This window comes from Lacerta agilis, chromosome 11, assembly GCF_009819535.1.
Source record: "Lacerta agilis isolate rLacAgi1 chromosome 11, rLacAgi1.pri, whole genome shotgun sequence".
Lineage (NCBI taxonomy): Eukaryota > Metazoa > Chordata > Lepidosauria > Squamata > Lacertidae > Lacerta > Lacerta agilis.
Genome location: NC_046322.1, coordinates 57,248,294 through 57,260,392, shown reverse-complemented (window position 1 = coordinate 57,260,392; position 12,099 = coordinate 57,248,294).

Below are 12,099 nucleotides of genomic sequence, written 5' to 3'. Positions count from 1 at the left end.
ATCCCGTGCAGGCTGGGAACCCTCAGGTTCAGCATCAGAGTCTGACTCCCAGGCCATCACACCTTTTCTTGATCTTTTGTGACATAATATTTCCATCGGCAGTGGGTTTGTAGTATGCAGTGCTTTTACAAAGTTTCCCCCCACACTGCCTTTTGCTTAGGTGAAGTATGGCTAAGGCTGCGGCCCTAAGAATATTTCCTTGGAGGTACATCAATTTGAAAGCAATAGGGCTTAGTCTAAGTTTACATGTGGTTACATATGGTTAAGGGAATTTCCACTTCACAGTTAAAGGTGTGAGATTTTTTCTGCGCATATAATTCACCTACTTCTAACAAACATTATCACCCTGTCTCTGCTCCCATGTTCTAAATGGTCAAAGTTGCTAAGAAAAGAATGATACAGGCCTTTCACACGCAAAATATTTCTTGCTTACAATGGCATTGCAGTCTTGTGCTGGTCTTCCTTCTCAAACTTTTCAAAACTGGGTGAAATGTTTGCGAAGTACCATGGTTTGGTTCACAGGCAATTCCAAACCATAATTTGGAGGGCCAGAAATATGCTGTGAGTTCTCCCCCTTCCTCCTCTGGTCATGAGCTCCTTCCTTCCTTCCTTCCTTCCCTTCTCTCTTCCAAGCCAAGCAAATTGTGGTTTGCACAAACCTTAGTTTGCCTAGGTCAACATGCATTGTGTGTGAGTCAACAGCACTTCACCAATATTCTATAACCTAGTTTGAAGGACTGGAAGCATTATACCTGAATCAATTCAAAGAATAGTTTATTTCTAATCCTCTTTCCTTAAAACAGAAGACAACACAGAGATGGCAGCTGCAGACAGGAAAATGGCACACCTTATGGAATCTGTTGCCTGAAGGAACTATTTCAAGCAGGTTCATCACTCATTTTGTAAGGTTAGCTTTGTCCTGAAGAGAACTCAAAAAATTTGGATTCTAGATTTTTCTGAAGTTCGAAGGAATAGATTTGTATAGCCTTTAAACTAATTTGTTTCTGCCTCTTCCATCACCATTTTTTTAAGGCAGCTATTAAAAAGACACATTCCTTCAGTTAATTAAAGGAAATAAAAATCAACCATGCTAATATTTGTGTGGGATAATAGCAGCTGTGCTTTGTTGTCTGGCTGAAGAAACAGGCACGCTGCCTTCCTCTATGAATAAACACAACCAGTGACATAATTGTGGGGTTACTTTTGAACAGTATAGTACAGTATTTCTTATATGAAGATGGCTTGCAATCTTATATGAAGATGGCTTGAAATCAATAATCCTTCCTCTGGTGATGAAATTTTTACACAACTTTAAGCAGACAAATTGGTCTTAATGTATTTTAGTAGCATTATGATATTCATGGGCTTACTCTTCTAGTTGAAGAGAGACCCTGTTAAAACTATTCTTCAATGACCGCAAATTTAAAGAATCTTCATCATCCCAGTTTAAGAATGTTGTGGGTGGATTCTGAACAATGTTCAGAATCTTTTCCCTCTACACAAATTGAGAAACAAATTGTGGACTTTTCTATTGTGCAACAGTGCATTGCGTGTTGAGGTCCCCAGACCACCCCTCAAATAATTCACACTTCAGACATAAATTTAAGTTTAAGGTTTTTGGCATTAATTTGGCCACAACTTTATTAAAATACAAATTGCGTGAGTGGTTGCTTAGGCATTGGTTCGGACTGTCACTCTAGGGACAGAACTGACATTTGTCAGTAAGGGGAAAACCCAATTTGGGGAGAGAATTGGAGCCGGGGGTCTGGTCCTCGCCTCTCCCCAAATGTTCCCAGGGGCTCTTGCGTGGCCCTGGCCCCTGGCTGGGGGATACGGACAAAAGCATGGTGAGCCCCTGGATTCCTTTAACGGAATTCCCTGTGCAGCAGCAGCATTGGAGGGGCAGCCGTCAATTCTGACCCCTCCCCAACCAAAATGAACCAATGCCTAACCGCCAACCTTACAAGTTGTGACTAATTGCTACGCAGTAGGCGAAAACCCAGATGGCACCATCCAATCAGCCAAATGGAAAAATTCCTACCAGGCCCCTGCCCCAAAGCAGACGACCCCATGACAGGCATAGCAAGGTCATACACAGAGGCCTAGTAAAAGGGAAGGGAGGGCGGGAGATCCGATGCACGCAGCGAAAAGGGGGAATGAGCAGCGTGCTAAACCATATATAGACCCTGGCCTGTCAATCAATAAATTGCTACATTCAAATCTCCCCAGCTACACCCTGGACCCAATTACATGAGACCATCTATCCTAACCCGCCCAACAACAGAGGGGTGTCTTTCTGGCCCCAACCGCAACACGTGCTCTCCAGGAAAGAGAACACGCTTTCTTGATATTATTTATTACTTCTCATTATTTTGAGATGGACGCGTGTTGCGCTGTGGTCTAAACCACAGAGCCTAGGGCTTGCTGATCGGAAGGTCGGCGGTTTGAATCCCCATGACAGGGTGAGCTCCCGTTGCTCGGTCCCTGCTCCTGCCAACCTAGCAGTTCAAAAGCATGAAGTGCAAGTAGATAAATAGGTACTGCTCCAGTGGGAAGGTAAATGGAGTTTCCGTGTGCTGCTCTGGTTTCACCAGAAGCGGCTTAGTCATGCTGGCCACATGACCTGGAAGCTGTCTGCGGACAAACGCCAGCTCCCTTGGCCTATAGAGCGAGATGAGCGCCACAACCCCAGAGTCATCCCCGACTGGACCCAATGGTCAGGGGTACCTTTACCTCTCATTATTTACTTATTTGGTCTATGGGTTCATTTGAGACAGAACAAAAAAAAAAACCAACCCTTATTCAGGTAGTACTCTCCATATGAGAGGAACAGAGATTGAGGCCAAATGTACCGAGTTTGCCTCAGTTGTGTCCCCTGCCAGCTCCCCACCCCACCTCACTGTCCACATGTAAAAGGAAGGTCTTACAATGGGGAAACTGCTTAAATGCATGGGCTTGCCCCCAAGATTTACCTGCCAGATTGTTCATGGTTCTGCTGGCTGGTGCCTACTGGGACTGTTAGGCTGGGAGGCAGGAAGCCCAGTAGTGTAGGAGGGTAGGGGCAGGGAGGGCACAGCAGGCGCCACGAGGGCTGCAGGGTGCTGGAACCACTGTCCCTCCTGGGTACTTGGCTTGGGCATACGAAAAAAAGCTCAACCTTGTGCGATATTGGGTGTTTGTAGGGTACACTCTGCCCAAGGCGCCAGCAGGGTTTGCTGCGCCAGTGAGGGAGCCCAAACAGTAGGTGACAGGTAGAGCCAATTAATTCTAGTTTTGTTCCCATCCTTCTCCCTGCTGAATTCTACAAAGGCGAAACTGAGATTTAGAAGCAGACAGACAGCGCCACACCCTGGGTTAGATGTGAGAAAGAAGGGAGGCAGGTGGGGTCTGACTGTGGGCAGACTGCAGTTAACGGGGCACTGCCCCATTTTCCCCAGTAGAGTATAGAATATAAATCACAAGGTGCACGTAGAACGTGCTCTCTTCTTCACACCTTCCTTAAACAATTAATATCACATGAAGGATAACAGCTGGATAGAGCTAGTGTGTGAACACATTTTCTTCCAAGCCTTCTCAATCAACAAAAGCAAGAATTTAACAACCTGCATGGATTCCTAAGATGTAGTGTTTGCGAGCAGTTGAGCCAGAGAAGGAGGAGGTTTTATGGACTCCATGAAGAGAAAGATATATTGACTCCTTTCCCAGGAAATGATGTTGAAATTTTGAACTGGGAACTGAGTTCTTTTAACATAAGAGGCTAGATGGCTGTTCCCTTAGATTTTGTGCTGTGCTTTACTATTCTGAGCTATCGAAAAAAGAACAGGGGAGTATAGAAAAGAATTAATTGAGCAGTTTATTTACGTGATATCATACTGCATCATGCAAAAAAGAAAAAGAAAAAAAGTACAATGTCTCAAAAATAGCACACAGCTAAAAGGTATGGTAAATGATAAAAGACAAATATAATTCACTCCACTATTATCTCAAGGCAAAAGAGTTTCATTCCAGATTTTAAGACCCCAATAAGAATAAATTGCAGTGGTGCAGTTCAATAAAAGCTTGACACATCTTTTTAGCCAAGAAGTTATAAGGACTTCTGGAAAGTACTAGGGTGTGAGGAGGGGGAGGGAATTCAAGGATCAAACAGTTTTGTTAGCTCAGTTGACTGACAGCATGGCAAAGCAGGTCTTTTCCATATGGTGATATGTTAGCCCTGATGCCAAAAAACAATTAACGCAGTTGATTCATTGATGTAGTCATTGAAAGGAAATGACATGCTTTTGCCTTAATCATTGTAATGACCTCACCAGCATGAGTACTGTCAATTGCAAGCAACCTATCACTGCGAAACAGGTGCCACCATGATTCGGGTTGCCATACATCCAGAATTTCCTGGACATACCTGGAATACTGCAATTGGAAGCAGTGTCCAGGTGGAAAATTGCTTGAATGTCCGTGAAAATCTGGACATATGGCAACCCATGTTGGCAGTGTTGTCTTTGGCAATTTCCCTTTAAAATAGCTCAAAAAAAGCTCAACAACTTTTCTGGCCAGATTTTCACTGTTTGAAATATGGCAATCCTACAATCATTAAATATATTCTTTACCTTTACCTTTAAGTGAAACCAATACAATCTCCTGCCCATTTCTAGTTTTTGAACTAAAGAGCAAATTGTTTTTTATCACCGAATTGAATGCTGAAGTTCAAGAATCAATAGGCACCATAATAATAACAACTTAAAAGTAATAAAACACAATTTTATTGATTTGTGAAATGAGTTGCCTTGTTTCTGTTTTTAAAATAGCTTACTATTTTGGAATGCAAGAGTCAGAACTCAGTAAGCAGTATATGAAGTGCAAGCATGTGAACTAGCCTTAAACAAGCTCTGTTCAATCTCCTCTCCAGGTGGTGCTGCCGGAACATGCAGTCTGGCCATGCCCAACAGACGTACCCAGCAGAACCTCTGTGGTGTGCTTCTATGTACATTCCCGAGCATACTAAAGTGTGTCCCCACATAGACTGGCACCCATAATATAGCACAGAACTTGCAGCAATCAGTTAGCAGGGACAGCAGATGCAGAGGGAGGGTCTGAAGAGGACTACTCAGCAGTATTGCTTACTCCAGGTCTGGCCAATGCGCTGTCCTTCAGATGTTTTTGCATGTCTATAAGCTCCATCTAGCATGGTGAATAATGAGGGATGATACAAGTTGTCATTTAGCAGCAGTTGGCTACCCCCGGTCTGCTTCAGCTGGCAGAGAGGCTATCTGCTTATACAGAGCTCTTTCCCAACACAAATACTGGAGATGTTAGGACTGAATGTGTGATTTGTACACGTGGAGCATGCTCCGTCACTGAACGATGGCCCCTCTCTTTTACCCACAAAACCATACAACTCCAGTGTCATGGCATGCCATTGTTCAATGGTGTTTCTTTTTGACACATTTGGATCTGGTTATTATTATTATCTGTATGCCACCCTATACCCGCAGGTCTCAGGGCTGTTCACAAGATAAACAAGATAAACAATGTTGTTATTCAGTCGTTCAGTTGTGTCCGACTCTTCGTGACCCCATGGACCAGAGCACACCAGGCACCCCTATCCTCCACTGCCTCCCACACAAAATCACAATATAAAACCACAAAATACATAATCAAAACAAAAACAACCAACCCTACCCAACACATTTTAAAAGGACATTGGATGTTAAGCAGCCAAAGGCTAGGTTAAAGAGGAATGTTTTTGCTGGTCCCTAAAGGTGTATAATGGTGCCTAGAGGTGTATAAAGGTCCCTAAAGGTATATAATGAAGACGGCAAGTGAAGCTCCCTGGGGAGAGTATTCCACAAATGGGGAGCCACTGCAGATAACACCCATTCTCATGTTTCCACCCTCCAGGCTTCTCGTAGAGAAGGCACGTGAAGAATGGCCTCAGAAGATGGTCTCAGGGACTGGGTAGGTTCATATGAAAAGAGGAGGTGCTTTGGTTATCCTGCTTTCACTACAAATGCTGTCTTAGACTACATGACCTGAGAACTGCGCAACTAATGCCTGATGCCCAGCAGAGTTGTTGATTCCTTGTTAACAGCAGTCTTCAATGTGAACTCACAACCAGTCATTATTATTTTTTTAATCTCAGGAGGTGATACAGAAACAGATTGGGCTACTGCCACAAGTTGTTTCACAAAGAGCGTAAACAGTTCAGCAGATCATTTGCAAGTTCAGGAGCTCTCTGAATTAAGTCCCATGTGCCTTGGTTCTACACAAGGGATGCTTGAGGAATAGGTTATTTGCAAGTTACTGTATGAAATCATCTTGATCCGTACCTCTCAGACTAACAATGCATGGATTGGAACATAGCTATGGATAAGTTTATTAGATGGTAAGTTCATGTCCGACTACCAAAGGTCCTAATACTACAATAAAAATCACATAAACATATTTAAAACATTTTCAGAAAACTAAATTATAAAAGGGTTAATCCCCATCATAACCATATCAAAATCTATCCAGTTTTGAATTTCTCTAAATATTACAAATTTAAAGACAGATTAAAAATATACATTAAAGCACCTATTTGGAGGTTAAGGGTGAAAAGATATGAAAGTGAGATGGAAAAAATACGACAATCAAGAAAATCTTTAATAAAAAGCACAATAAAAAAGTAAGTGAGATGGATAATAAACAGAATCTCCCATTGTTACCACCATGTTGGAGTGACAGTGTTGTGTGTTCTCATTTATTTATTTATTTATTAAAAATTTATTTATTTGCCATATTTTGTGAGGTGCATGTGCGAACCAGATCCAACCACTGGTGAACATCGTACAGAACAGGGAGAATACATACCTCACTAGTACAGAGGCAAGACACACTCCTCTCTCTGAAACCCTAGAACAGTGGTGTAGCATGGGGGGGGGGGGCTGGCGGGCCGTTGCCTGAGGAGGTACAACTAGCCAACCCCAAGACAACCTCCCCCATCAGAGCATTGCTCCAGCTGCAGAGAGAGTTTTCTTGTTCAACGGCCCATTGCCTCCAGCCGCAGCTCCATCCCTGGGTCAAGCCTGACCTGAGGATGCGGAGAGGCTATGGTGTGCACTTTGCGGGGTAAGCCATAGCTGGCTCGCTCTGTGCCCCACCCCCTAGAACTAAAAGTGATGCCAAAATATTAGTGCATTTATTCTATTATTAGTGCATTTCTTCACCACAACTGAATCTTTCATAGGCTCAAATTTAACTCGAACAGCATTCTGGGATTTTCTGTTTACTTCATTCAGAAATGTCTTGCCCTATAATCCTCCTATCCTTACATCTAATTCTGTGCTCATCCAAAATGCTACTTGATTGCATTGGATGTTATCACATCCTATTGGCAGTCTATGTTGGCCGCTATCTCTGGGGGGTGTTCATCCTTTTGTAATTAACATGTTATTTGATTCAGTGGCAGCAGAGGTCAAGACGTTTTGTATTTTGTGCATGTTGTATTTCGGATGGATTTTCATCTCCCCTTAGATATGTTGGTTCTAATTAACTATCAATATATGTCCACTGAATTTCTGAATAAATGATTAGTTAGCAGTCTGAGGGGTTTTTTTTAATGTCCCTTAATCTTGCAAAGCTTCAAATTTTATTTCATCCTCTTTTCCTTTTCACTAACAATGGCAGTTCTTCTATTTGTAAATATTTGAAAATAGCTGAAATCCCTGCCTATGTTTTTACTCTTAGTGTCTCTTATCAAACCCATTGTGGGCAAAATATTTTTGCCATCTCAATCACTGAAAGAGGTAAGGTGATCAACAAAATCAAACTTTTTCAAACTGCCTGAGCAAAAGAAAAGCAATTGAAGGTTTATTAAAAGCATGAGAAAATCACCACTCTTTTTTTTTAGCATTTGCTTTCTCCACTGGGCAGGATCACAGTCAATCGTATATCATATGAGGAGCATTTAAGGACTTCATCAGAAACATTGCCAATTTGGCTGTGTGTTGATGTCACATAGTAGAAAGGCTCAATAGGAGAATTCTTATCCTTGAGCTGCTCCTGTGCAGCTATATAGAGCAGTGTTTTTCAACCTTTTTTGGGCAAGGGCACACTTGTTTTATGAAAAAAATCACGAGGCACACCACCATTAGAAAATGTTAAAAAAATTAACTCTGTGCCTATATTGACTATATATAAAGTAATTCTCTTGAATAGGAATCAAATAAACACAATTTTTCCCACGGCACACCAGGCAACATCTCGCGGCACACTAGTGTGCCACGGAACAGTGGTTGAAAAACACTGATATAGAGCACCACAAGCACATATGCAAGCAGAATGGTGTGACACCAGCCCTAAATATTGCACAAAGCAATAAAGACCTTCCTTCGATTTGGAATGTGGTTGTGATTTTGCTGTAATTTGATAAAGAAAAGAAATGTTGACGCTATCGTGCTGCTGCTGCTGCTGCTTCCGCCGCCACTCCCATTTGAGGAAGGACCATAGCTCAGTTGTAGAACAAATCTTTTACATGCAAAGGTTTCCAGACACAACCCCTGGGGTCTCCGGGTAGGACTTGGAAAGACTTCTGCCTGAAAGGTTGGAGAGCTGCTGCCAGTCAGTGTTGGTGATACTGTGCTAGAGGGACCATATTCCCATATTCCCACCCTCACTACTCTTCCTCCAACTACAACAAAATGTTCAGAGTATTCCAGTTGCTCTGGCTATTGAAAGAATGCAATTGTTATATTTTATGTTGTGTTTATTCTCCCTGTTACTGTCTCATAGCTTATACAGTGGTACCTCTGGTTACGTACTTAATTCGTTCCGGAGGTCCGTTCTTAACCTGAAACTGTTCTTAACCTGAAGCACAACTTTAGCTAATGGGGCCTCCCGCTGTTTCTGTTCTTATCCTGAAGCAAAGTTCTTAACCTGAAGCATTATTTCTGGGTTAGCGGAGTATGTAACCTGAAGCGTATGTAACCCGAGGTACCACTGTACTAGTTGCTTTCTAATATCTCTGCTTGTTCCTTTCCTTTCATTATATCTAAATTTTCAATCTTGTTAGATAGTTCCAGTTTGATGATGTATACAATCCTTTCCAAAGTAAAAAGGTAAAGGGACCCCTGACCATTAGGTCCAGTCGTGTCCAACTCTGGGGTTGCGGCGCTCATCTCGCATTACTGGCCGAGGGAGCCGACGTACAGCTTCCGGGTCATGTGGCCAGCATGACTAAGCCGCTTCTGGTGAACCAGAGCAGAGCACGGAAATGCCGTTTACCTTCCCACCGGAGCGGTACCTATTTATCTTCTTGCACTTTGACATGCTTTCAAACTGCTAGGTGGGCAGGAGCTGGGACCGAGCAACGGGAGCTCACCCCATCGCGGGGATTTGAACCACCAACCTTCTGATCGGCAAGCCCTAGGCTCTGTGGTTTAACCCACAAAGTACATAGACTTAAAACAAGTACTTGTGAAGCTTAAACCACTACTGTAAAGATATGCACCTGTGCCATCATTTTCTGCATTTGAGGCAAATCATACAAGCCTGCAACTCTCTTCCTGTCCTCATCAGGATTGAAGATAAGGCCGTTCCAAGTGTTTCCTACTTTAAGGGGAGTCTCATGATAACTTATAATAAACCCTTAGGTATTAATTCCCACCATCCTAAAATGAAAAGGCAAAGCTCCTTACCAGAGGGAGAGAAATAATAGCTATAATATTTCAAAGTATTAGTTAGCATCCTTTGTTGGTAAATTTATGAAGAGAGGAATAAAAGAATGAACAAAATCTTCACAAGATACTAATGAAGGGATTGAGATGAAGTATTTAGTAAAATATATGCAAGCACTGAAGTTCTCACCTATAATGGAGAAGGCAAAGCAATTAGCGATCTGTGGATTTTTGCAAAGGCTTCTCGCTTTTCAACACTCACTGCCATGTTCTTTATGACTAATTTAAAATACTGTTCACAAAGAATCTGAATGATATTTTCATTAGTGTGTTGAGGCACAGGATGTAAAACGTCTATCTCTGACACTGCATGGATGCTTTCCAAGTATCATTAAGCTTCTTGCAATGCAAGGATACAAAAGAACAGCTTAAATGAAGAGAGCCAACAACGTGAGAGAACCTCACAAACAGCTGGAGAAAGTTAGCATTGTTGAAAGGAGCGGCGGGGGGGGGGGTAGCAAAAACAACAGCCATAAAATACACGTGTTTCTCATGTAATTTTTGAAAGGATTTCATTATCTTTAAGGTGAAGGCGTCACAGAGCTGTAGCCAGAGCTGTCAACCTTCCTTTTTTTGCATTGGGAAATGACACTGGAATAAGGGAATTTCCCGCAAAAAGGGAAAGTTGACAGCTATGGCTGTAGCTAGGGGGGAGCTAGCCAGGGTGAAGCCTCCAGGGGGTGCCATTGACGCCCCTAGCTTGCCAGCCATTTTACTGTCTGGGCTTTAGGTGAAGCAGCTCTCCTGGTGCCTCTGTGTGTGACTGTGAGTGGAAAGATGGGGGTGAGGAGAAGACACTTCCTGCTTTCCCCTCATTCTGCCCCACCCTCAAAACCATTCCCTCCTTCCTTTTCCAGTGGATGAAGGTTGCACAGCTTTACACCCTTCCCCTCTTTATCTTTGCATTCAGAGCCACCCCTCCTCCTAACCCCATTTGGACTCTTCCCTATGGGGAGGAGACTTCCACACTGGGATCCTGCAACACAAATCCTGAAGGCAGAAGCAGGGGAACTGCTCTACAGGGGAGCAGGGAAGGAGGGGAATACTTTCTCCCCAATCACCCCAACTTTTAATCCTGATCCTCCTTCAGCAACTCCCCCAGTAAATGGGGAGGGGGCAATTTCCAAACTGAGCCTTAAGAGCAGGATGCAAGGGGCTGCTCTGCAACCGTAGCTCTATGGGTCAAAGCAGGCTAAATAAGCCCTTGTGAAATGGGAGGTTTGAAAGTGGAGGAGGGGTGACAGTGGACAACCCCCCTTCTTCCACTGCTTCATATTGAAGGAAAGAAAATCGGAATAGCAAGTGGGGGGGGGGGGAGATGGCCAGAGAGGACAAACAGGAGGGAAAGGGGCAAAGAAACCACACTCCCCCCCTCAAAAAAGCTCCTTTCCTAGGACCCTTGGGCAGGGGCCTGGATCCATGCAGTCCAGCTGCAAAGTGGGGACCAGACACCTGCATGATTGCCATTGCACAATCTCCCCTGAAGCCTTCCCGCCAACAAATGGTTGTTCCTTGAGTGATGCTCAACTGCCCTGCATCCATTTTGGCATCTTTGCCAATATGGTCTTTTAAAAAAATACATAACATACAAGGGAAATGGACTGGGAGGGGAAAGGGGGAAAGCAAGTTCAAACTACAGCCACTGCCAGTGGTGTCTCATGTTGTTTTGCTTTCGGTAAACAGCTGCCCCCTTCTGAAGCACCCCATGAGATCCAGGAGCAGGTGAAAACATCCAGGGCAGCACCTGCCACACAATTTCCCCCTCAGACAGCGTCCATACCCTCCAACATTCCTCAGATGTGTACACAAACACGAATGGGGGTGCCAAACTGAGTCTTGGAAAGCCTAGTTTTGGCCCTGGGTGTCATGAAACGGTAGACTCTTCACAACGTTGTGCTACAAGAGAAAAACTGCTGGTATCCAGAAGCCCTCATGAGACAGATAGGGATGTATCCACATCCAGTTGAAGTTAATGGTTCTGAGTACCTTAGCTTCATTAACTTCAATGGGCTTACTCAGTAGAGCAAGCATTGACTTCATACTACTGAGGGCAAGAGTAGAGTAACTCAAGGTTGGCGGTCAAATGTAGCCCTCAAATCCTCTCTATCTAGTCCTCATGCCTCTCCTCAGGCCCCCCCCCCATGTGGCTTGTGCCCTTCCCTTTTGGCTTAGGCTACTGACTTGAAGGAAATCTGGAGTAGGACTCAGGTCCTGATGTCCTCATTGAAGTCTTTAATCCAATCACAGATGTTAGAAGAAAGGTCCAGGTCCCTTAACTTTCTGATGATAATGTCCGGAAGGATGGTATTGAAAGCTGAGCTATAATCAATAAACAACATTCTGACATAATTCCCTGGTCTCTCCAGATGGCTTGCTGCAAGGTGAA